At 41.6% G+C, this 27,379-nt stretch overlaps 1 protein-coding gene across 1 annotated transcript in view; it reads right to left on the bottom strand.

The window, feature by feature from the left end:
* Positions 1-27,379, bottom strand: part of pcdh15b (protocadherin-related 15b) — a 780,285-nt gene that overhangs the window by 377,710 nt on the left and 375,196 nt on the right. The gene's annotated exons all lie outside the window — the stretch shown is intronic.

Here is a 27,379-nt window from a genome sequence, read left to right as displayed (position 1 = left end):
CAAGGGAAGTTAAGGACTGCATAAAAGCCAAGGAAAGGGCATATAAGGCAGCAAAAGTGAGTGGGAAGTTGGATGATTGGGAAGCTTTTAAAATCCATCAAAAGGCAACTAAAAAAGCTACAAGAATGGAATCTCATTGAAACCTACCGAATGTTGAAAGGACTAGATAGGGTAGATGCGGAAAGGATGTTTCCTATGATGGGGGAGGGTACCCAGAACAAGAGGGCACAGCCTCAAAATTGAGGGACGACCTTTTAGAATAGAGGTAACGAGGAATTTTTTTTAGACAGAGAGTAGTGAATCTGTGGAATGCTCTGCTGCTGACTGTAGTGGAGGCCAAGTCCATGGGCATATTTAAGGTGGAAGTTGATAGCTTCCTGATCAGTCAAGGCATCAAAGGATATGGCAATAAGGCAGGTGTATGCGGTTCAGCGGGATCTGGGATCAGCCATGCTGGAATGGCGGGGCAGACTCGATAGGCTGAATGGCCTAATTCTGCTTCTATGTTGTATGGTCTATACCACCTCTGCTCTCAGTCCAAGCTCACACCCTCTTGTTGCCTGCCTCCAACACAATTCTGAATTCACTTGTTGGGAAATTATAAAATAACCATCTCACATTTTTAGAGCATAGAACATTATAACACAGCACAGGCTTTTCAGTCCATGGGGTCATGCCAACATTTTTACTTACTCTAAGATCAATCGAATCCTTCCCTCCTACATAGCCCTCCATTTTTCTAACATCCAGGTGCCAAACTAAGAATTTCGTAAATGCCCTAATGTTTTAGTTTGACAACATCGCAATTCTTTGCCCTATTCTATGTAAGCTTGCTTCTCCCTCAACATACACATCATATGATGTGGACGTACACTTATGCTCCGCTCTTTGCAACTGTTCTTCGATAAATATTTTCTTTTTAGACTGGTAAACGGTTCACAAATCAGAGCAAAGGAGCAAAACAATAAGAGGCAGATATTGTTTGAAATGGTAATGGTACTTTGCAATAATTTGCATACATGATGCAACAAATTCCATTTTCAAAAGTTGGTCTGCAAGTTGGGCCATGTCATAGTATTTTAGCTGATTGCATTCAGTGTTGTAAAGTTGTTACACATGCAGTGGGTATGAGTAAGTTCGTAGGGCTTATTATTACATGTTATTAAAGATGCTGATTGAAGTTTCACTGAAGGTATATTCTGGTGTCTAGTGAGATTGTTCATAAACTTTAATACGGGAAGAGAGTTTTTAACATATGCCTATTGGGATTAAATTATGATTCTGTCCACCACCTTGGCAAAGATTTAAAATCAGTTTATTCGAACAGATTACTACCAGGCTTTAGAATCAAAATTCTATTAAAATATCCCAGACCAATGGGTCTAATTAAGATTGATACAAAGAAATTAAATAATTGTGTTACTTTTTAATTTGATGCCTTTTGGCATTATGAGTAGATTTCTGGAGGATCAAACCATTATTAGCTTATCATAGTCTGGAACCTGCTAGAAACTGCTATGAAAGCTTAGAGTCTCTGAATACCTGAGTTTTCTTATCTACAAAAACATTATATATGACATTTTTCATGTTGTTTCATTTTTTCAGAAATATCAAGATATACAGATGAGATATGGGGCTCTATAAATTTAACTATGCTTAATATGTTTGCTTAAAAGCGGATATTGTGCTTCTTTGGACAGCAATTCCCTATTTTATCTTTTCCCGACTATTCTTCAGTTATGTTATTGAGGATGATTTTCTTCATCAATCCAGATATATGGTAGACTCACAGACCATGACACAGGTCAACAGGAGATGGTTGGTGGGGTAGGTGGGTGACTTTGGGGGCTGATGCCCTCTCACTGGCATGTGTTGTAACTTAGCAGCAGCAGTTCAATGCAACATATAACATAGAAGAGAAAAAAAAAATAAGAAGAAAATCAATTACAGTATACATATACTGAATAGACTAAAAATCATGCAAAAAAACAGAAATAATACATAATAAAAAGTGAGGTGGTATTCACAGGATTCAATGTCCATTTAGGAATCAGATGGCAGAGTGGAAGAAGCTGTTCTTGAATTGCTGAGTGTGTGCCTTCCAGCTTTTGTATCTCCTACCTGATAGTAAGAGTGAGAAAAGGGCATGCCCTGGGTGCTGGAGGTCTTTAATAATGAATACTGCCTTTCTGAGACACCGCTCCCTGAAGATGTCCTGGGTACTTTGTAGGCTAGTTCCCAAGATGGAGCCGACTAAATTTACAACCCTCTGCAGCTTCTTTCGGTCCTGTGCAGTAGTTCCCTCATACCAGACAGTGATGCAGCCTGTCAGAATGCTCTCCACCGAACATCTTTAGAAGTTTTTGAGTGTATTTGTTGCTATGCCAAATCACCTCAAACTCCTAATTAAGTATATTTGCTGTCTTGCCTTCTTTATAACTGTATCGATATGTTGGGACCAGGTTAGGGCCTCAGAGATCTTGACAGACAGGAACTTGAAAATGCTCACTCTCTCCACTTCTAATCCCTCTATGAGGATTGGTATGTATTCCTTCGTCCTATCCTTTCTGAAGTCCAAAATCAGCTTTTTCGTCTTACTGACGTTGAGTGCCAGGTTGTTGCTGTGACACCACTCCACTAGTTGGCATATCTCACTCTTGTATGCTCTCTCATCTTCATCTGAGATTCTACCAACAGTGGCTGTATCATCAGCAAATTTATCAATGGTATTTGAGCTAGGCTTAGCCACACAGTCATGTGTATAGAGACAGTAGAGCAGTGATCTAAGCACACACCCCCAAGGTGCACCAGTGTTCATCGTCAGCAAGGAGGAGATATTATCACTAATCCGCACAGATTAAGGTCTTCCAGATAGGAGGTCAAGGATACAATTGCAGAGGGAGGTACAGAGGCTCAAGTTCTGCAACTTCTCAATCAGGACTGTGAGAATAATGGTATTAAATGCTGAGTTATAGTCGATGAACAGCATACTGATATAGGTGTTTGTGTTGTTCAGGTGGTCTAAAGCCATGTGAAGAACCACTGAGATTGCATCTGCCATTGACCTATTGTGGCGATAGGCAAATTGCAGTGGGTCCAGGTCCCTGCTGATGCAGGAGTTCAGTCTAGTCATGACCAACCTCTCAAAGCATTTCATCACTATAGATGTGAATGCTACCGGGCGATAGTTATTAAGGCAGCTCACGTTATTCTTCTTAGGCACTGATATAATTGTTGCCTTTTTGAAGCAAGTGAGAATCGAGCATATTCAATCTCTCCTCATAACAGAGGTGCTCCATCCCAGGTAACATCTTGATTAATCCCTTCAACATCCTCTCCAGAGCAGTCATGTCTTTCCTGTCCACGTTTTCCAGAGTCTCATCATGGACTTTATATCACAGGGGCAGCATTGTGCAATAGCAGTGGAAAATTTGGTTTTATGTACAAAGTCTATTCACTTGTTTGCCTCGATGAATGAGTCAACAATGGCCTGGAGGTTGCTTCCAAAAACACACTTTGCCTGCTTACTGCAGTTTGATAACAAGTTGCAGTGACCACTAGCATGGAGATAACAATGAGTTTGAAAAAATTTACTGTTTGTCCCTGGAAGAAATCTGTTGGAGCTGACATGCAACATTGCAGTGAGAAATACAGGGGAAGTAGTTGCAGCAAAGCCACTGCGCTGTTTGACTCCATTTTGCACTGGGATTGTGTCTTTGGTGAATCTGCTGGTTAGAATCCCATTTTCCATGTTATCATGTACCAAACACAGAATGGAGATGAATTTCTGATGACAGCCATGGCCTCTCTTGCTTGGCTGAGCTGAAATGTTTTGGAGATTGGAAAGCATATATAATGGTTAGTTTTGCTCCCTAAAATTTCATTGGCATTGTTTCACACTGAAGACCATGTCTCTCAATGGACTAAAACCGTTTGTGATACAGGAAACAATTTATTGGTCACTGGGAGAAGGAAGCAGAAATGAATCATGTGATAAATTTCCCTGTAGAGATCTGTCTGTAGTTACCACAACTGGATTTTGTTTCCTTCCTTGAAAATGGTCACATCCACAGCATTGTTAAAGTTGTTATGTGTCCTTTTCTTCTAAGATATGTGAGTATCAGACCATGAGATAATGACTGGAACCCTCTTAACCTTCCTTTAGAACTTCAGCAGGGATATCAGCTGCCTGGTGTTTTTCAGTTGACTTGTAGCCATTAACATTTCTTATGGTCAAGTAGCAACAAGACTATACCAGTTTTCTATGGGAAGGTGTTTAGGACACTCACATTAAGGGGCATCATCTCAGCTAAAAAGATTTTTGAAGTGCTCCTTCCAGTAGGAAAAGTTTACACTATTGTTAATAGGTTTTTGTCTTTCTGGACTGGGCCTGTGGGTTATAGATGGTCTTTAGGCTGTCACAAAGTCCATTCATGTTATAGTCACCAAAGAATTGCTTGATCTGCTTTCGTTCCAACCACCCACTTGCTTGGTAGGTAAAGATTTTCTTGTTGGACCACAGACTATCAGTGCCTGTGGACATGCTTACTTTCCTCCTGACATATAGCATTGGTTTACAATCAGAGAACACCGTGAATTTGTGGTTAACTAGCACCTAGATCTGTGGACATTTATATCAAAACATTCCAGGTCTTTTCTGGTGGAGCAGCCAAGAATCTATTCACAGCTCTTCACAATAATTGCAGACCAGGTCTGTGCCCTGAGGAAGGATCTCATCCTGAAACATCGACTGTTTATTCCTCTCCATTGATGCTTCCTGAATTCCGCCAACATTTTGTGTGTGTTTTGCTCTCGACTTCAGGGCGGTCCAGATAGTGTGATCCTCTAGAAGTCCTACTGGTTTATCACAAGATATAAGTAGGTAACCGCTGGGAAGCAGATCTGTACCATTTTTTCTTATTAGCAAGTAAGCTAGCTGCATGTTTCCATAAACTAAATGAAGTTGTACACAGTGAGAACATGATGTACCACTTCCTAACCAATGACAGAAAATTAAGCTACTGATTAAGAGAATTCTGTTCTTTGCTATAGTTAGGAAATTGTGTTCATGTTACTTGTCAGACAGCAACAACTGACTTACTGCCACCAAAATTATCTTCCTGGCCAAGTAAATAAACTCTTGAAATAATTTACAGTAAGCATTCCACAGCCTGTTTTATAACAAGCCAAACATTAAAAGACAGATGAGATTATCTTTTTTCTCTCAAAGTGTTGCAATTCTTTGCAAGGGGGTGATTGGTTACTGTGGATTGGGTGAAATAAAGAAAGGAAATTACTACCAGGTTGTCCATGATCCTATTAAGTGGTGGAGCAGGCTCAAAGAACCAAATGGATCCTACTTGTGGTCCTAATTCAAATATTCATCTGCACATTGTGAGTCCAGGTAACATTTCCTCATAATTTATAAATGAAACATCAATTCCTTCTTTTGAAATTCAAAAAAACTGCTGATGACTGATATCTTAAAACAGAAAATGGTAAGCAAGAGAAACAATTAACATTTCAGATCTGTGAACTTCACCTACTTCCATCCAACCCTTCAGCATTTTAAATACAATTGGGACCTGCTAATTTATTTCAAGCCAAGTAAGTTCTTCATGTGCTGAACTTGCCAGTCCGGGGCTTTTGACTCTTAGTTAATTAGTCAGGTATTCACAACATTGGGTGTAGACCTTGAAATTGTTCTTCTTATTACTGAGAAAAAATCTCAGATTTAATGGTGCAACTTTTAAGTGTTTACCTTCTGATATTCATCCATTCATTTCAACCAAGTTTATGATAAAGAAGCAAAGAAACTTTGTCAAAATACTCTATCCATTGTCATTAATATGACTTATGTAAATCACTATGTTTGACATGTTGTGTCAGCACCTGCAAACTAGCCAAAGAAAGAATGATGGAATATCTTTTATCAGCAGTAGCCAGATAGCTTTGTTCTGTCATTTTGATGATCAAAGTGATGAATGATAACCAAAGGACTTGTAGTTGAAATTTGCTTAACTAAATAATGCCGGGCTATTGAAACAAACTAACTTGTTGAGCATAACTTTATCAAATTTCACCACAGACTGAGGAAAGAGAAATAATTTTTTAAATGATAGAAGTTTAAGTTAAATTTGATTGCCTAAACATACTTAATAACTGTCTCGTGTCATACGAGGGGTGATTGATAAGTTAGTGGCGCAAAGTAGAAAGAGTCAATTTTAGAAAACCTAGCACATTTATTTTTCAACATAGTCCCCTCCTACATGTACACACTTAGTCCAGCGGTCGTGGAGCATACAGATCCCCGCTTTGTAGAAGTGGTCCACAGCAGGGGTGATTGATAAATTCGTGGCCTAAGGTAGAAGGAGATGAGTTATTAACTTCAAACTTTCTGCATTATCACTCAAAGGGTTGAACTGCACGTGCATGTAACGAGAGTGTCTTGGACCTCCAGGTGGTCCACAGCAGGGGTGATTGATAAGTTCGTGGCCTAAGGTAGAAGGAGATGAGTTATACAGGTCTCATTACATGCATGTGTAGTTCAACTCTTTCAGTGAAAATGCAGAAAGTTTGAAGTTTCTTCTCATCTCCTTCTACTTTAGGCCACAAACTTATCAATCACCCCTGCTGTGGACCACTTCTGGAGGTCCAAGACGCAGACTTCTACAAAGAAGGGATCCGTATGGCCCACGATCTCTGGACTAAGTGTGTAAATGTAGGAAAGATAAATGTGCTAGGTTTTCTAAGATTGACTCCTTCTACCTTAGGCCACGAACTTATCAATCACCCCTCATACATATAGATGGAATTTGAAGCATTTGAAAATTAATCCCAAATTCAAAAGACAGCCTATGTTTTAAGAGGAAGATTAAAAGGTTATTTATTTTTGTTACTTAGAGATGCATCACGATAACAGTCTTTTCCAGCCCAACAAGCCCACGCTACATAATCACACCCATGTGACCAATTAACCTACTAACCTGTATGGCTTTGGAATGTGGGTGAAAGCCAGAGCAGCTGGAGAAAACTCGCATTCGCTATCACGGGGAGAACACACAAGCGATCAGAGACAGTGGTGGGAATTGAACCCTGATCACCAGCACTACACTAATGGGTATGGCTGCCATGTCACTCAAAGATTAGCTTAATCTGTCACATATACATTTAAGCAAACAGTGAAATGCACTGTTTGAATCAAATCAATCAGCAAAGATTAGGTTGGGAGCATCCACTTCAGGTAGCACCATAGCATGTTGCGACAAAGGCCCATCACTGACTACGCACGGCACATGGCGCACTCGGTAAAACACTCATCCCCAGCAGTAATAGTGACTGGGTCTGAAACAGAGCTGCTGCATGGAGCTGTCTCATATAGAGGCAGCAGCAACCTGCACAGGTGTGCTGATGGTGGAGAATACCATCTTTAATTGGATAACTGAGTTAATTAGCTTTTGGTTGGTCTAGGGGGAGGGGCTTAGCAGTTATAAACCTCAGGTTACCGAGGCTTTGGGATTTGTGGTGGTAATGCACCATTAAGCTGGATGCCGACCGCTGTAAAACAAGATACAGACAGACAGGCTTTGGGATTAGTTTTCTTTGGTGTTTAGTCTAAGGGTGGCTATTTATATATATATTGTTTTTTACTCCCCAGTTTTTGTCTTGTTTTGAGGTAAATAAAAGCACCTCAATTTATTTTTGTGACTCAAGCTGTCTGGTTATTTTTCTTAAACAATTGACCCACAGTTTTTTTGTGACACATGTCCAGAACTCACTACCCCTAACCGCACTTCCTTAGAAAGCGGCAGGAAACTGGGGAACTCACGTGATCACAGGGAGACCAGCAGGAACTGAATCCCAATCAGTGATTACTGGCACTGCAAAGCGATTGCGCTAACCACTTTCCTACCGAGTGAATGTACAAGTTATTGATGTAGGTTAAAGTCTTGAGAATATAATCCAAGGGTCACAAGATTTGAGCAAGAATTGCAGGATGCTGCCAGTAGCCCTGAGGGTCACAGGAAGGAGCAGAAGATAAAGGCTCCAAAGAACACAAAGAGACACAGTCTGCCAAGCTGGGCAGGCAATTTAGTGGAGTCTGTAGGGGAGGTTTACATTGTAACCAATGTCACAGGAGTCGAGCAATCTGCAAACAAATCCTGGATGGAGGAATTTTTCCAAATATGGCCAAGGCTAGACAGAGGTAAAGGTAAACAGCTGGAAGGGAAGCTGAAGACTACCTTGAAAAGGCAAGGCTCTTTCTGGCTTTCAAGACATGTATTTGCCTCTGTTGGTGGCAGATACAGTCTCCATTTGTGTGCCTTGTATTCTGAGACCAATGTGGTAGAAGTTGCATTTCTATCAGGCTCACAATTGATCTCCTTGATTTCTTAAATTTCAGCAGAAAAACTTATATACGTTATTCAAACTGCTGCTCAAAAGAATACACAAGTCAGGTTATCATTGTAGTTATAGTCATAGAAAACGACAACACAGAAACAGGCCCTTTGGCCCATCCAGTCCATGCTAAACTATTAATCTGCCTGGTCCCATATACCTATACCAGGACCATGGCTCTCCATACTCTTCACATCTACATATCTATTCAACTTTCTCTTAAATGTTGAAAATTGAGCCCATATCCACCACTTCCATTGGCAGCTCGCTCCATCATCTCACAACCCTCTGAGTGAAGAAATTCCCCTTAAGCAATTCACCATTCACACTGAACTCATGACCTCTAGTTCTAATCTCACCCAGTATCAGTGAAAAAGGCTTGCTTGCACTTACCCTATCTGTACCCTTCATAATTTTGTATGCCTCTATCAAATCCCCCCTTCTACGATCAAGGGAATTCAAGATGGCGGTGCTTTCAAATGCAAAGACCACCTCACCTCCGGGTGTCATAGCTGTTCCATGTCCTGTACACCTCTGTTACAATCAGAAATGCTGCTGGCTATTAAATATACTGTGCACAGCAGTTTCACCTCTTTAGTGACCTGTTGGACTGCAGAGAAACTCTGCAGCTTGGGTTTATTGCGCACACCATTGCCTGCTTCTGATCTCAGTGGGTGACGCTGTAGGAAGATGTGCGCAAAAAAAGTAGAAAACGTGCTGGAATCTGGGAACGATTTAGGCCGAAGTCCGTCAGGCCAGCTCTCCCCCTGTTCTTACTGGCAAGCGTCCACTCACTTGGAAATAAACTGGACTACCTGTGCCTGAGACTGAACCGGAGATAGAAAAACATCCGTGCACACATTCACATGGAATCCTGGCTTCATGAATCCATCCCAGATGCAGTCATCCAGCTGGAAGGTTTCAGCGTGTTTCGTGCTGACAGGAATCCAGTGATCTCAGGCAAGACCCGCGGTGGTGGTATCTGTAGTTACATAAATAAGAACTGGTGTACGGATGCTTTAGCAGTGGCATCCCATTGTTCACAGGTTAAAAGTTAAAGTCTGTCCTGAGCCTTTGTGACCGATCAGGCTGGTGCTTATGCTGGTTTCTGTGGCGTTAAGCAACTGAAAGTATGAGACTCCCCCCCTCCCCCCTGGATAGGACACCAGTCTATCATGAAATTAACCCCCAGCATTTTGCTGCTACCCATTTTCAGCTGGGTGGACTGGAGCAGTGTGTGGTTAAGTGCCTTGCTCAAAGACACAACACGCTGCCTTGGCTGAGACTCGAACCCACGACCTTCAGATCATGAGCCTAATGCCCTAACCACTTGGCCACACGCCACACTTCGTTCACAGGTGATTGAGTTTCTTTTTGTGAGGTGCAGACTGTTTTATATACCAAGGAACATCACTACAGTTCTGTTGGTAGCTGTATACAGCATATCCCTGCCTCTGCTAATAGTTGGCGAGGCACTGCGCGAGCTCTACAGATTCATCAGTTACTCTCAAACCAAACATCCTGATGGCACCTTCATTATCGGAGGCGATTTTAATCAGCAAACCCAAAGACAGTCCTGCCTAAATTCCATTAGCAAGTTGATTTTGCTACTAGAGGTGAAAATACACTAGAACTGGTTTACACTAACATACCAGCTGCCTATAAAGCAGGCCCTCGACCACTCATTGGACTCTCAGATCACTTATCTGTAATGTTAATTCCAGCATACAAACCAGTGATCAAAAAGGGTCAAACCAGTTCTAAAGGTGGTGAAAACTGGGCCTGAGGGTGCAATCTCCACACTGCAGGACTGCTTTGATAACAGGAACTGGAGAATGTTCAGGGAGGCTGTTACCTATGGCAACCATGTTAACATCGAGGAATATGTGGATTCTGTGACTAGCTACATTGAGAAGTGTACTGAGGATGTTACCATCACAAAAACACATTCGGATGAGGGCAAATCAGAAGCCATGGCATACATCAGAGGTCCGTGCCAGGCTGAGGGATCATGATGCTGCCTTTGGATCAGTAGATGTGACAGCTCTCAGGAAAGCAAGAACTGTGCTTTCCCACTCCATCTGGAAGGTGAAGTGGGAGCATTCTCAGAGAACTTACAGCCACTTTTGCGATACCACAGATACGAGGCACATGTGGGAGGGAACTCAGGTGATTACAGACTACGTCTACCCTGCGTGTCAGTTACTAGGAAGCTTCACTTTCTGACAGGCTGAGTGTCTTCTACACCCAGATTGATGTGCAGAACAAAATGCTGGCAAAGACGGCACCCCACCCTCCAGGGGAACAGACACTCCATCTGGCTGAAGCTGAGGTGAGGAAGTCCCTGGCCAGGGTCAACCCATGCAAAGCTGCGGGGCCCGATAATATACCAGGTTGGGTTCTGAAAGTCTGTGCAGCCCAGCTGATAGAGGTGCTGACGGATATATTTAACATCTCTCTGGAACAATCCATTGTCCCCTCGGATTTCAAGGCCAAAGAAGGTGACAGTAGCCTGCCTAAATGACTATCGTCCGGTGGCATAATATCAAGCATTATGAAAATGCTTTGAGCACCCGGCCATGGAGCACAGTAAAGCCTTTCTCCTGGCTACACTGGACCCTCTTCAAGCATCACACACAAAATGCTGGAGGAACTCAGCAGGCCAGGCAGCATTGATGGAAAAGAGAACAGTCGACGTTTTGAGCCGAGACCCTTCAGCAGGATTGGAGAAAAAAATATGAGGAGTCAGAGTTAGAAGGTGGGAGGAGGGAAGGAAGAAACACAAGGTGATAGGTGAAACCGGGAGGGTGGAGGGGTGAAGTAAAGAGCTGGGAAGTTGATTGGTGAAAGAAGTACAGGGCTAGAGAAGGGAGAATCTAATAGGAGAATACAGAAGGCCATGAAAGCAAGAAAAAGGGGGAGGAGCACCAAACGGAGGTGACAGGCAGGCAAAGGATAAGATGAGAGAGGGGAAAGGGATGAGGAATGGGGGTAGGTGATATTACTAGAAGTTCAAGAAATCCACGTTCATGCTATCAGGTTGGAAGCTATCCAGATGGAATATGAGGTGTTACTCCTCAACCTGTGTGTGGCCTCATCACGACAGTAGATGAGGTCATGGATGGACATGTCGGAAAGGAAATAGGAAGTGAAATTAAAATGGGTGGCCACTGGGAGATTCCACTTTTTCTGGTAGACAGAACATAATTCTACAGTGAAGCAGTTTCCCAAACTAGGTCAGGTCTCACCAATATACAACAGGCCACATCAGGAGCACCGGATGCAATAGGTGACCCCAACAGACTCACAGGTGAAGTGTCACCTTACCTGGAAGGACTGTTTGGGGCCTAGAATGGTAGTGAGGGAGGAGATGGAGGGGCAAATGTAGCACTTGTTCCATTTGCAAGGGTAAGTGCTAGGAGTGAGATCAATGGAGAGGGACAAATGGACAAGGGAGTCGGGTAGGGAGCGAACCGTGAAGAAAGTGGTGGGGCGGGGGGAGAGAAAGATGTGCTTGGTGGTGGAATCCCATTGGAGATGGTGGAAGTTATGTAAAGCTATGTGCTGGACTTGAAGGCTGGTGGGATGGTAGGTGAGGATAAGAGATAGCTTATCCCTGGTGGAGTGGTGGAAGGATGGGGTGAAGGCAGACGTGTGCAAAATGGAAGAGGTGCGGCTGAGGGTAGCATTGATGCTGGAGGAAGGGAAGTTCCTTTCTTTGAAAAGGAGGACATTTCCTTTGTTCTGGAATGAAAAGCCTCATCCCGAGTGCAGATGCAACAGAGACAGAGGAATTGAGGGAAGGGGATGGCATTTTTGACCCGTTCCAGTTTGCTTATCGCTCAAATTGATGCACTGACAATGCAATTGCCTCTGCCCTCCACTCTGTCCTGCCCCACCTGGAAAATGGGGTTTCATATGCCAGACTGCTGTTTTCAATAGATAGATTAATCCCTCCCTTCCTTCGGTGCCAGAGTAAATTATTCTTAAAATCATTATTTGCATTCACACCCACAATGGCTGTAATGGCATGTGAATGATAATCTGCCAATGCAACGAACTTCCAGCATGGGTTAGAAAGAAACCTGGATTTTGATTTGAAGTTACAACAATTTAAAACATCACAGGTATGTTTCCTGATGGCAAACCACAACTACAATTACAACTGGTTCATTCACACCAAAATGAAAATAACCATCAGGCTAATCAAATAAGGGAACTGTTTGCAAAATCAGATCTACATTCAGGAGGGAAAAATATAGGGCCATGAATGGAGTGAGTTAAAGAACTTTGCATTTTATTATGCTGACTGATCAGTATACTTTAATTCAGTTGTTTCACTGCTGCATTAAAAACATATATAAAATAAATCATATGCTCAGAATTCATTAAAAAGCTATTTCAAGCTGTAATAAAATATATGGTTTTTTCTAATGAATACAAATAAAGCTAATCAAAAAAAAGGTAAAATTGAAATGTAGAGGATGACTCTGAAATAAAATACTATTCAATTTGTTATTACAGCTTTGGGGAAACTGTGTGGATCACCAGCAAGGCTGGCATATCTTGTCTATCTCTGGTTGTCCTTGAGATAGTGGTGGTGAAATTTTAAAGTGTTGCTGGGGCTGTACTCATCCAGGCAAGTGGAGATTGCCCCACTATACCCTTGACCTGTTCCACACAGAAACTGGACAGGCTTTGGAGTGTCAAGAGGCAAGTCACTTGCTACAGGATACCTAGTCTTCGACTTGAACTTGTACCCATGGTGTTTATGTGGAAGCTGCAGCTGAGTTTCTACTCTGTGGTAACCCCCAGTACGTTGACAGTGGAGTACATGGCAACGATAATGCCATTGAAAGTCAAGGGCTGGCTCTCTTGGTGGAGAAGGTCAGTGACTCAGACTTGAATGTCACTTGCCACTTGTCAACCTATGACAGAATAAGCTTCACACCCTGACCTCAATACCTCCTTGTGCAACTGGATCCTCAATTTCCTCACTTGCAGACCCCAGTCCATTCAGATTGGCAATACCTCCTCCACAATCTCTTTCAGCACAGGTGCACCACAAGGCTGTGTGGATAGCCTCCTGCTCTACTCACTTTACATTTCTGATTGTGTGGCTAAGACAACTGTGCAGCTCCAAAGAGTGTTATAAGAGGTCATGCTTACCTTGGCCATTAGGCTCTACAATGAGTCAACCCATAGCTGGGGAAGTGATGACTCCCTTCTGTTAGACTGCTTGTGGGAACTATTTTTATTCTTTCTACTTCTCGTCTAATATTTATATCAGTGCACCTGTAATGCTTCTGTGACACAGTAATTTCCTTTGGGATCAATAAAGTTTCCGTCTATCTATCTATCTATCTATCTAAGTACAGCTCCAATGCCATATTCAAATTTGCTGACGACACCACTGTCATAGGCTAATTTAAAGGTGGCAATGAATAAGAATATAGGAGTGAAACTGAAAATCTGGCTGAGTGGTGCCACAACAATGTCTTACTCAATGTCAGGAAGATCAAGGAGCTGGTTATTGACTTCAGGAGGAGGAAACCATAAGTTCATAAACAACGCAAACACGAGGAATTCTGCAGATGCTGGAAATTCAAGCAACACACATCAAAGTTGCTGATGAACGCAGCAGGCCAGGCAGCATCTCTAGGAAGAGGTACAGTCGACGTTTCAGGCCGAGACCCTTCGTCAGGACTGACCGAAGGGTCTCGGCCTGAAACGTCGACTGTACCTCTTCCTAGAGATGCTGCCTGGCCTGCTGCGTTCACCAGCAACTTTGATGTGTGTTGTAGTTCATAAACAAATCTTCATCAGGGGGTCAGAACTGGATGTGGGCAGCAACTTTAAATTTCTTGGTGTTATCATTCCAGTTAGCCGGCCAGTGGTGTAGTAGCATCCACATCAGACTTCAAGGTGAGTGGTCTTAGGTTTGAATCCGGCCAGCTCCTTGCACACTTACCATTACACATACACTTCACACATACTACACTCTCATGCCATCTGGATGCCACTACAGGTCCCTGCCCATCAGCACCAGAAGAAACTTACCCAGATTTATGCCTTCCTCCGTTCGCCTCCTGAACACCCAATTTTGAATATATAGTACGCATAGCACCTTTGACAGTAAAAACGGTCAGTTTTGTTATGTGTGTTTGTATTTTAAATTACATGCATTAACTTTTAGTATTTATTATCTATTGTGAGCATTTTATATTGGGTACATGTAGTATGGTGTTGTGTATCTTAACTTCTGTGATGTTGTCCTTACCACTGCACAAACTAAGCTCCTCATGGAAAATAAAGTGAATTGAATTGAATTAAATTGACGCAGGGTTGAGCATCGAGCTAGCAACTCAGCCTCACATAAAAAACAGACAAAAATGCTGAAGAAATGACAAAGTTGCCACCCGATGTGCCACAGGGCAAGGAAAGGAACAACAATCATTTCGGAGAACTTGTCCTGGGCCCAGCATGTAAATGCAATTATGAAGAAAGCACAACAGCACCTCTACTTCCTTAGGAGATTGCGAAGATTCGCATCACACCTAAAACTTTGACAAAATTCTTTGGATGTGTGGTGGAACACAAAGCCTGGCATGGAAACACCAATGCCCTTGAACAGAAAATCCTACAAAAAGTAGTGGATACGGCCCAATCCATCATAGGTAAAGCCTTCTTCACCACTGAGCACATCCACATGAAGCATTGTTGCAGGAAAGCAGCATCCATCATCAGCAATCTCCACCACTCAGGTCATATTCTCTACTCGCTGCTGCCATCAGAAAGAAGGTACAGGAGCCTCAGGACTCACACCACCAGGTTCAGTAACAGTTATTACCCCTCACCATCAGGCTCTTGAACCTACTCTTGAAAGGGATAACTTCATTTTGCCTCAGCATTGAAATATTCCCACCACCTAAGGACTCACTTCCAAGGACCCTTCATCTCATGTCCTCAATATTTATTGCTTATTTATTTAATTATTGTTATTATTCTTTCTTTTTGTATTCACAGTTTGTTGTCTTTTGCATATTGGTTGTATGCCCAGTTGGTGCGGTCTTTCATTGATTCTATTATGCTTATTGGGGTTATGGAGTATGCCTGCAAGAAAATGAATCTTAGGTGACATATATGTAATTTTACTTTGAACTTTTAATGTCTAGGTTTTGCTGCATGGAGGCATGGGCTGTTAAGAAATACCAAGGAAATGAGCACTGTGTAATCAGTAGCAAATGTCCCCATTTCTAACCTCATATTGGTTGAAAGATCACTGTAGATGGTTGGGCTAAGGACGCTGCCCCAAGGAGCTTCTGCTGTGATGTCCTGGGAATTAAATATTTAAATTCCTTTGAGTATTAAAAGGTTGAGATAGAGTGGACCTGAAAAGTGTGCCTAGGATAGTGAGGTGTCTGGAACAGAGATGAGGAGGAGCTTCTTTAACAGGAGGGTGTTGAATCTATAGAATTCATTGCCAGAGACAACTGTGGAGGCCAATTCAACTGTGGAGGCCAATTCATTGGCTATGCTTAAAGTGGAGGTTGATAGGGTCTTGATTAGTAAGACTGTCAAAGGTTACGGGGAAAAGGCTGGAGAATGGGGTTCAGAGGGATAATAAATCAGCCATGATTGAATGGCGAAGCAGACTCGATGTGTGAAATGGCCAAATTCTAGTCCTACGTCTTATGGATACATGACACCAATAACCTATCAAACCTCCCCTATGAGAGGAACGGTTCCAGCCATTGAGGCATTTTCTGCTTAATGTCCATGTACTGCAGTTTTAGCTGATGCCACATTCGATCAATTGTTGTCTCAATATCAAGAGCAGCTACTCTATGGAAATCAACTGTCAAAAACACCTTCCGCCATCCTGCTAAATGATAAGAGACTGGGTGGTAGGAAGAAGGACTGGATTTGTCCTGTTTTCAGTGAACCAAACACATCTGGGCAATTATTAACATTGTCAAGTATAAACAGTAGGTGCCACTATTATAACTGTGTAGGAACAGGCTGGCTAGACATTTGGTGAATTCTATGCCTTTGATCTTTAACACCACAGGCTGGGATATTATCTGGTCCCATAGCCTTTGTTGCATCCAGTGCTCTCAGCCACATCTTGATTTCGTGGGGATGTCAATTGATTATGGACTTCTATGATGCTGGGGATCTCATGAGGACTGGCCTGTGGTTGAGGATAGGGATTTTTTGGAGTCCCTCCCTCCATTTCATCATTTAATTGTCCATCACTGCTCATACCTATCAGTACTTCAATCTGTTCCACTGGTTAGGATATCATCAGCTCTGCTTTTTGCTTGCAATATTTAGCATGCAGGTAATCTGAGTTGCAGATTCATATGGCTGCTACCACATTTACAGGCATGCCTGGTTTCTCATCTGCCAGTTTATTTTCTATTCCTCACTGTAACAGGATCAATCTCCAAGCTTCAGTTGAATGGCAGTGTAAGGGATATACTGGGACACAAAGTTGAAATTTATCATGGTTTACATTTCTGTTGCTGATGATAGTTTCCAGTTTTCAGTTGCCATATTGATTCTAATTTATTTAACATCATGATAGCAGCATGTAATGCAATAGAGGGTATCCTTGGTGCGAAGATGTATATCTGTCTTCACAAAGACTGTGTGAGTTGCATCTGCCAAGGGGAGATTGATGAGGAAGAGTCAAAGAGGTTTATCACTCACATTGGTTTACTGAACATCTGCCACAGGCCTGTTCTATGCCTGTGCTTTGTATTTCAAGACTCAGCCAAGTGCAGCACTTGCTGATGGAATATTGATGATCCCTAGGCACTTGCTTGCGTCCTTGCTACTTTTAGTGCATTTCCCTAGTGTTGTTTAGCAGGGAAGACAGTTAGACATAATAAGGAGGGTTTCTGCCCATGCTTGACTCAAATACCATGAGTTCTGATACGGTCTGGAGTCAGAATTGAGTATTCACCACTGGATACTTCCACCCGGATGTCCGTCCCACTGGTGAGACAAGGCCACCCAGGGATTATAATTGAGGAGTCCTGCATTTTACAAGTTATGATTTCCCAGGCTTTTCCGTGTTCAACTTCATTAATATTGTGTGATCTGTCTTGTTTAATTTTTTTTTCAATGTCATAGTTATGGTACAACTAAATGGATTACCAAGGCCTCAGGTCAGCATTGGAAAGAGTGAGCAGTTTTATGCTGCTGGGCATCAACATCGTGGAGGATCTATCTTGGGTCAATGCACTGATTCAATCTTGATTGAAAACACGCCAATGGCTCTACTTCAGTAGAGATTTGAGGAGATTTTGTTTGTCACCAAAGTCTCTAGCAAATTTATACAGATGTATCACGGACAGCATTGTAACTGGCATGGAGACTCCAAAGTGTAGAACTGAAAGGAGGGATTCCCAACCTGGTGTCTATGGACCCCTCAGTTAACAGTAAGGGTCTATGGCATAAAAAAGGTTGGGAATCTCTGCCGTAGAGCAGTGCCTCAAGAAGGCAGCATCCATTATTAAGGAGCCTCAACATCCAGGACATGCCCTCGCCTCATACCTCTAGGTACACTCAACTTTTCAGGAACATCTTCTTCCTTTCCATCATTTAATTACCAAACGGCCTTTAAACTCATGAATTCCACCTCTTTTGCACTATCTATTTACTTGTTTAACTTCTAGTAGAGTCTTGCATGGTATTGCTGCCGTATAACGACTAATTTCATTTCATATGTCATGATAATAAACCCGATTCTGATTCTGAGGGCATTTTGACAAGACTTGTAAGAGGCAGATTCAGATTAGTTTATGTCATGTAGATCGGGGGAAGTGAATTCCTTGCTTGCACAAAGCTCACAGAATGAAGAGAATACATGATGGTAATAAATACAGGGAGGAGTGCAAAAACAATGGAATGGTATATAATACTGCAAACTGATGGAGAACAAAAATAAATGCTGAACTGATGATAATAGAAGAGGCAGAATTGAAGTCTCTGAAATGTGGCAGCACTACTGGGAAGTCAATTTTAAAGAGGTAATTGGTTCAGAAGTCTGATTGCAGTGGGGAAACGCTGGTTTTGAGTTTGGTCGTCCAGGCTTTCAAGAAGGTAGAAGCAAGAAAAAGAAATGGCTAGGGTGGCAGGCAACCTTGATAATACTGCAAGGCAGTGTGAAAGCGGACTGAATGGAATGATGTGATAAGCCTGTGATGGACTGGGCAATTTTTAACCACTCATTGCAGGTTCCCACAGTCTGGAACAGAGCAGTTGCTGCATCTGTTGGGATACTTCCTGAACACTCTGTAGACGTTGGAGAGAATCATTATGGACAAATTGAACCTTCTCAGATATATGCTGTTATATACTTTCTTGTTCATTGCATAGCATAAAGCGACTAGGAAAGGTTGCTGGTGAATATGGATGCCTAGAAACTTGAAGCTGTTGACCATCTTTACAGCAGCCTCATTAACTAGTGGGCTGGAGTCATCTACCATGAGTCATGTAAAGCCAAATTGAATAAGAATATCAATTTAACTTCCTTGAACAGCATTAGTGAACTAGATGAGATTTTACAACAAGATTTGTTGTCGTCATTAATGATTATGAACTTTTTTATAAATTCTGAATTATTAATACCACAGCTGCAACAGGGGAATTTGAATTTGTGTCTCCCAGTTGTTAGTTCAGGCCTCTAGATTACGAGTCTGTTTGCTTAACTACTGCAACAGAACTGTAAGCAATGATTAATGAACTGCACTTTTACTTGCCAATGAAAGGTTCCTGAAAGGATATTAAATGGATGGCATTTATGATGTGCAGGTGGTTAGACTGAGACAAATCGACTGCTGTGGTTGGCGCCCTGCGAAGAGATGTATTTTTCTACGAAGCTGGCAGAAAAGAGCTGACATGGTGATCGATTGCTCATTGCAACACCCAGAAATCCTGGCTGTAAATGTTAAAGATAATATCAGATTTCAGTGAAGATGCCAAGGTTTTTTTACCCTGAAGATTTCTATAACAAATTTTTATCCCAAATATGAACCATCTAACCTTATTATTCCAAAGCTGTCACTCAGCATTGAGGCTCTTTAAACTGTTGTATTGCATGGTCAATAAAGTTGCGAATAACATTTATAACATTAATGGACATCAATAAATTAATGTTCTTCAAACCTCAGTTATTGTATAAGTTGCCTGCTATTTGGGCTCCTTTTTAAAACCTTTTGAAAATAGAATCCTTCTAGCTCTTACCACCTCCCCCGCCCCCCCCCCCCCCACGCCCCGTGACCTAAAATTGTCCTTTCAAATCTCTCTGTATTCTGGAGTTTGCAGCTTCATCTTCAATGTCTTTTTATCCATTACGAGCACAGGAGCTACTGCTTTCTGCCTTACAACAGTGATAGCACTTCAAAAATATTTAACTGGATGTAATCCAAATTATAGCATCTGGGTAATGGGCTGGAGCACACCAAGTTTTACTTAGGGACATGTAGAAAACTGGCTCAAATGTGTAAATCAGCTTGTTTCTGGACCTCTACACCTATGCATGGAAGTTTGGAACGAGCTGAAGTTCAGATGCCATGTCAGAACATAAACGTCTTGAGTCTGGGCCAAATGGGCTTTGCTTCCAATCTTATATTAGTCTTAGTATGTATGACATATGGCCTCATTCATTTACCTGCGAATATTGCAAAATGTAAGTCCAGGCAATTGTTTTATTCAGTTTATATTATTTAATCTTAATGATTTAAAGTAGAGTTATTACTTACAGTTTATTAATATAATATTTTAAAATTAGTTAAATCAATTTGAACAGTTTGATGTATTTTTAACCATCCAGATGAATTTAATAATTATTCTAAGTCCTTTGACTTCAGGGCAGGGCGTTTGATAGTGCCATTTGCAGCCTTGTTGCCTCTCCTGACTAATTTCCTCCAGCATGGCAGCTACAGTAGCAAGGCTTCAAGGATGATAGGACCTCTGAGTCAACAAACAGTAAGTGTGGCTGCGCGAGCAAGTAATGGCAGGTGTTGATGAAAATCGTTTTATAAGCTCTCTTTGATTAAACTTTCAGATACTCCTATTGACTCACAATCAAAGACTCTACAACCCGGAATTATTTATTTACTTTTTTTCTTAAATGCCTTTTCCCTCTATTACAAATTCAAGATGTACTATTTTCTACCTTACAACTGTGATAGCACTTCAAAAGTACTTAACTGGCTGTAAACTGAATTAGAGCATCTGGATAGTGGGGTGGATCACACCAAGTTTTACTTACAGGCTATCAACTGGCTCAAATATGTAAATTAGCTTAGGACAATATAGAGATCAGATGCGAGGGGTCAGAATGTAAATACCCTAAGCTTACAATTTGTCCTCTTTTGCTTATTGGATATTTGTCAGTCTTTGTTAACTATAGTTTTTCATAAATTCTTTTGTATTTCTTTATTTTCCCGTAAATGCCTGCAAGAAAATAAATCCTAAGAAGTACGTGGTGACATATATGTACATACTTTAATAATAAATTTACTTTGAACTGTGAACTTTGGTCTTCGACTAACAAAGAGGGAATATAATTGACATCAAAAAGTTTCAGAAAAATTAGTTGAAAAATTAAAGTTAGTTGATTAACAAAGAAATTATTGAACATTTGGTTTAATTCTTGGCATTTATATGTTCGTATCTGTCCCCCACCCTTAACTCCTTACAATAAGCTCCAGCTGTTCAAATGAAGCAAATGGCTCCCTTTGATACTATAGAAATATATTAGGACATCATTTCGTAAAGAAAATAATAGCTCCCATTTTTATGATGCTTTTTGTGACTTCCAAACATGTTTTGCAGCTAATTAGAGAATGCAGTTATCATGTAATATAGGAAACACAGCAGTTTCTTTGCACACAACTTAATTCCTGCAAACATAAACAACCAGATATGCCGTTCTTGAGGAGATGTTTGAAAGATAAATGTTGGCCCTGTAATTAGAAAACCTCTCCAGGTTTCTGATTATTAGCATGCCCAAATGTGAGAGCAGATGGGTATCATCCAAAAAGGCAAGCACTGCATTCCCACTTTACTGCATAAAAAACATCAGTTTTGATTATCTATCTGTTGAAGGGTCTGCACTGGAACTCGAACCCACAACCTTCTGACTCAGAGGCACTGATGCTATAAATGAGGTTAAGTGTATTCAATCCTGCTAAATCTTTTCAACCAACTAAACTGACCTATTCTGTAAAATTGCTGGTGTCTGTAATGTTCATGGGCCAGCAGTTCTTAGGTCTCTAGTACTGCAACTATCTCTGAGGCTCAGAGGGAAAGGGTGCAGTCAGGCAGGGCGATAGAGTTAGGACAATCAATAGTGAGGGGGTGAGGCAGGAGGTTCTGTGGCTGCAGAGGAGATGTCAGGATGGTGTGTTGGCTCCTGGGTGCCAGGGTTAAAGATGTCTCAGAGTAGCTGCAGAAAATACTTCAGGGTAAGCAGAGGTTGTTGGACATTTGGTACAAATGATATAGAACAAAGGATGAGGTGCTATAGAATAAGTACAGGGAGTTTGGTAAGAAATTGAGAAGCAGGACCTTGAAGATACTGATCTCTAGGTTTCTCTCAGTATCACATGATAGTGAGGTGAGTTCAAAGTTCAAAGTAAATTTATTAGCAACATGCATATATGGCACCATATACTACCCTGACATTTGTTTTATTGCGGGTATTCACTTAAATAGAAAGAAACACAATAAGATTAATAAAAAAATGCAAACGACCAGTGTGCAAAAGACAGCAAACTATGCAAATACAAAACAGGAAGAAAAAAAAAAACAATACATATAGAGAACATGAGTTTTAGAGACCTTAAATGTGAGTGCATAGGTTGTGGAATCAGTTCAACTGTTCCTGAACCTGGTGGTGTGGGACTTCAAGCTCCTGTACCTCTTTCCCGATTGCAGCAGTGAGAAGAAACCATGATGGCCTGGATATTTGGGGGTCCCTGATGACGGATGCTGCTTTCCTGGAATAGAGTTCCTTGTACATTTGCTCATTGGTGGGGAGGGCCTTGCCTGTGATGGACGTGTGTCCACTACCTTTTGTCATTCTTTTCCATTCAAGGGCATTGGTGTTCCCATACCAAGCCATGATGAAGGACAGGCTAGCTAAAACTGTGGCTAAGGAGCTGGTGCAGGAAGCAGGGGTTCAGGCTGTTGGACTGTTCGGACCTCTTCTGGGGTAGAGGTGACTTCTACAAGAGGGATGGGTTGCATTTGAACCATTGAGGGACCAACATCCTTGCAGGTAATTTTACCAATGCTACACAGGAGAATTTAAAATAGATTGGGATTGGCAGGAACAACTCATGGATAAAGCAGTGCTCAGTGAGAACAGGTTTAATAATCAGGAGAGGCAGGGAAACTATAAAGGCAAGGAATGGAATACCTGATAAAAAAACTGCATTTATTCCAGTGCTTAAGGTTTAACAGGTAAGGCAGACGAACTTAATGTGTGTATTGGCTCTAAGGACTGAGATATAATTCCATAAGGTACAGCAGCAGAATTAGGCCATTTGGCCCATCGAGTCTGCTCTGCCATTTCATCATGGCTGATCCATTTCCCTCTCAGCCCCAATCTGCTGCGTTCTCTCCGTATCCCTTCATGTCCTGACTAATTAAGAATTAATCAACCTCTGCCTTAAGTATACTCAATGACTTGGCCTCCAAAGGCATCTGTGGCAATTAATTCCACAGATTCACCATTTCCTGGCTAAAGAAATCCCTCCTCATTTCCATTCCAAGTCGATGTCCCTCTGTTCTCATGCTGTGTCCTCTGGTCTTAGATTCCCTCACCACAGGAAATACCCTCTCCACATCAATTCCATCAAGGTTTTTCAATATTCGATAGTCTTAAAAGAAATCCCACTTCATTCTTCTAAATTCCAGTGAGCACAGGCCCAAAGCCATCAAATGCTACTCATCTGATAAGCCTTGCAATCCTGGAATCAATTTTGTGAATGTCCTTTGAACTCTCTGCAATGTAAGCTCATCCTTTCTAAGATAAGAGGCCCAAAACTGCTCACAATACTCCAAGTGAGGTCTCACCAGTGCCTTATAAAGCCTCAACATTACTCCCTTGCTTTTGTACTCTAGTCCTCTAGAAATGAATGCTAACATTGCATTTGCCTTCCTAACCACCAAGTCAACCTGCAAATTAACCTTTAGAGAATCCTGCCTGACAACTCCCAACTTCCTTTGCAACTCAGATTTTTGAATTTTCGCTCCATTTAGAAAATAGTCTACGCTTTTATTTCTTTGACTAAAGTGCATGACCATACACGACCCCACACTGTACTCCATCTGCCAATTCTTTGCCCATTCTCCTAATCTGTCTAAGTCCTTATGTAGCCTCTCTGCTTCCTAAAAACTACCTGCCCCTCCACTTATCTTTGTATTATCTGCAAACTTGGCACAAAGCCATCAATTCCTTTATCCAAATCATTGACATATAACATAAAAAGAGTCCTGTGGAACACCACTAGTCACTGGCAGCCAACCAGAAAAGGCTGCCTTTATTGCCACTTTATGTCTCCTGCCAATCAGCCAATGTTCTATCTATGCTAGAATATTTCCTGTAATGCCACAGACTCTTAACTTGTTAAGCAGCCTCATGCATGGCACCTTGCCAAAGGCCTTCTGAAAATCCAAGTACACAACATCCATCAATTCTCCTCTGTCTCTCCGTCTTGTTATTTCTTCCAAGAATTCCAAATAGGTTTGTCAGGAAAGATTTTCCTTTAAGGAAACCATGCTGACTATGACCTATTTTATCATGTGCTTCCAAGTACCCTGAAACCATATTTTTAACTGTCGACTCCAACATCTTCCCAGCCACTGAGGTCAGATTAACTGGCCTATAATTTCCTTTCTTCCGTCTCTCTTCCTTCTTGAAGAGCGGAGTCACATTTGCAATCTTGCATGCCTCCGCAACCATTCCAGATCCATTGATTCTTGAAAGATCATTATAGTCATAACAGAAACATGGCTGAGAGAAGGACAGGATTGGTAGCTTACTATTTCAGAATACAGATGCGTCAGTTGTGACAGAGGACTGGGTAAGCAAGGAGGGAGGTGTTGTCTTTTTGTAAGGGCGGACAGAATGACATTACTTAGGGATAACATTCCTGGGGAGCTTCTAATGAGGTTGTAGAGATAGAAAGGAGAGGGTCACTCCAGTGGGATTGAATTATAGACCTCCGCCCCCCCCCCCCCGCCCCACCGCAGTAGTCAGTGGGAAGTTGAGGAGCAGGTGTGTAGAAAGATTACTCATAGCTACAAACGTAATAGGATTGTATTAGTGCAAGGTTTTAATTACAGTGGTATTGATTGGACTGCCCAAAGAATTAAAGGCCTAGACTGGGTGAAATTTGCAAAAATGTGTCCAGGAAAGTTTCCTGAGTCACTATATAAAGAGCCCTGCCAAGGAGAATCCAAACTGGATCTCCTCTTAGGGAATGAGGCAGGGTAAGTAACTGAAGTGGCAGTCAGGGAGCAGATTGCCATAAGAAGCTATAATTCTATTTGCTTTAAGATAGTATTGGAAAAGTGTAGGATATAGGAACATAGGTTAAGGTACTAAAGTGGAGCAGGGCTAAATTTGTGTGAATTAGACAGGATCTTGCAGAGGTCGATTGGATGTGCCTTTACGAATGGAAAGGAGTAAATCGCAAGAGCGACGCTTTTAAGATATCAACAGGCCAGGAGCAGCATCCTCCTGTTAGGGTGACGGATAAACTTGGCAACTTTAAGGAACCTTGGCTGATGAGATATATTGAGGCTCCGGTCAAGATAAAGAAGGAAACATAAATTGGGTTTAGGTGATCAGAGGCAAGTCAATCCCTTGACGACTATAAAAAAAACTTAGAATACTTTTAATCTTTGCATTGTTAAGGGTCAGAGGCAAAAGATTTAAAAGGGATGTGAGGGGCATCCTTTTCATGCAGAGGGTGGAGTAAATGGAATGAGTTGCCAGAGGAAGTGGTTAAGATAGGTATAATAGTATCATTTAAGAAGCGATTGGATAGAAGGGTGGGCTTGGAAGGATATGGGCTGAACACTGGAAATTGGGAGTAATTGGATGGACACTGTAGTCAGCATGGATTCCTTAGCCCAAAGGGCCTGGGCCCTTGCTTTATTGCTCTGATTCTGATGTAAATATTTATGACCAAAGCCACAAGATTTACAATAATCACCAAATCAAAATGTAGCAAAGTTAGAAGAGATTTTGAACAACTAATGTCGTAAATCACAGTCCAATACAAAGAGAACTTCTATTTCTATTCAATATATATCAATTCTCATAAAACTAACATATATAAACCCTTTGTTGAAGAAGAATTTCAATTATTATAAATAATAATGGTGTTTTACTTCATGGAGCTGCACTAAGCAGCTTAAATATAGTTACATTGTGCCTACTCAAGTACATGTGAAAAATCAATCTAAAACTAAGTATTGAGGGAGCAGGGTAGTGTAGTGGTTAGTGAAACGCTATTACAGTTCTCTCCATCGCTGCGTGGGTTTCCTCCAGGTGCTTCCTCATTCCAAAGATGTACAGTTTAGGGTCAGTGAGTTGTTGATACACTATGTTGGTGCCAGAAGCGTGGCTACCCAGCACAATCCTTGCTGATTTGATTTGACACAAATGACACTTTTCACTGTATGTCTCGATATGCATATAATCAATAAAGCTAATCCTTAATCTTTATCTCCATTAAACACTAAATCCTCAACTTTCCAAATTGCACTCCCGTTAAGTGAGACTATACTCCACAAGCATAGATTTACTAATTTTTTTCAGCTGCGCTTTGTCAAGTAACAGTATAGAAGGAAGTCAATGCCTGAATGCAAGAGAATGAAATAGAATTGAATAGCACTTCCATTTGTGATCATCTGACAATTTATCAACATACAGAAACAGTGCATCAAAACAATTTTTAAAAATTAACAATTTAGTGAAATATTGATGTCAAGAAACCAGAATAAATCTCTATGGACTGGATATCCAGTGTGTTTATTGCCTTTGCACATATTTGTTTGCTTGCCACAGAACTGCAAAGGAAATATGCAGTCTGGAGCAGAGGCCTACTCTGTAGAAATGGTCAGGGAAGAGTAGAGATCTGGTGGTTCAGAGATGAGTGAAATTGACAGCAAAGTTATACATGGAAGAGATGGATAGGGGCTGTGGTGCTGGTAGATCTACTCTGTAATGTGGTGCGCAAGTGGAACAGTTCAAAAGCTTTAAGTTCCTCAGGGTCAATATCACAAATGACCTGACTTGGTCCAGCCAAGCAGAGTTCACTGCCAAGAAGGCCCACCAGCACCTTTACTTCCTGAGAAAACTAAAGAAATTTGGCCTGTCCCCTAAAACCCTCACTAATTTTTATAGATGCCGTAGAAAGCATTCTTCTAGGGTGCATCACAACTTGGTATGGAAGTTGTCCTGTCCAAGACCAAAAGGAGCTGCAGAAGATCGTGAACACGGCGCAGCACATCACACAAACCAATCTTCCGTCCGTGGACTCACTTTACACCGCACGCTGTCGGAGCAGTGCTCTCAGGATAATCAAGGACACGACTCACCCAGCCAACACACTTTTCGTCCCTCTTCCCTCTGGGAGAAGGCTCAGGAGCTTGAAGACTCGTACGGCCAGATTTGGGAACAGCTTCTTTCCAACTGTGATAAGACTGCTGAACGGATCCTGACCCGGATCTGGGCCGTACCCTCCAAATATCCAGACCTGCCTCTCGGTTTTTTTGCACTACCTTACTTTCCATTTTTCTATATTCTATTTATGATTTTTAATTTAAATTTTTAATATTTACTTATTTTTAATATTTAATATTTGTAATCCAGGGAGTGGGAAGCGCAGAATCAAATATTGCTGTGATGATTGTACGTTCTAGTACCAATTGTTTGGCGACA

This window comes from Mobula birostris, chromosome 21 (genome assembly GCF_030028105.1).
Source record: "Mobula birostris isolate sMobBir1 chromosome 21, sMobBir1.hap1, whole genome shotgun sequence".
Taxonomy (NCBI): Eukaryota; Metazoa; Chordata; class Chondrichthyes; order Myliobatiformes; family Myliobatidae; genus Mobula; species Mobula birostris.
Note: the sequence above shows the minus strand (reverse complement) of the source record. Positions and strands in the feature narration are given on the sequence as shown.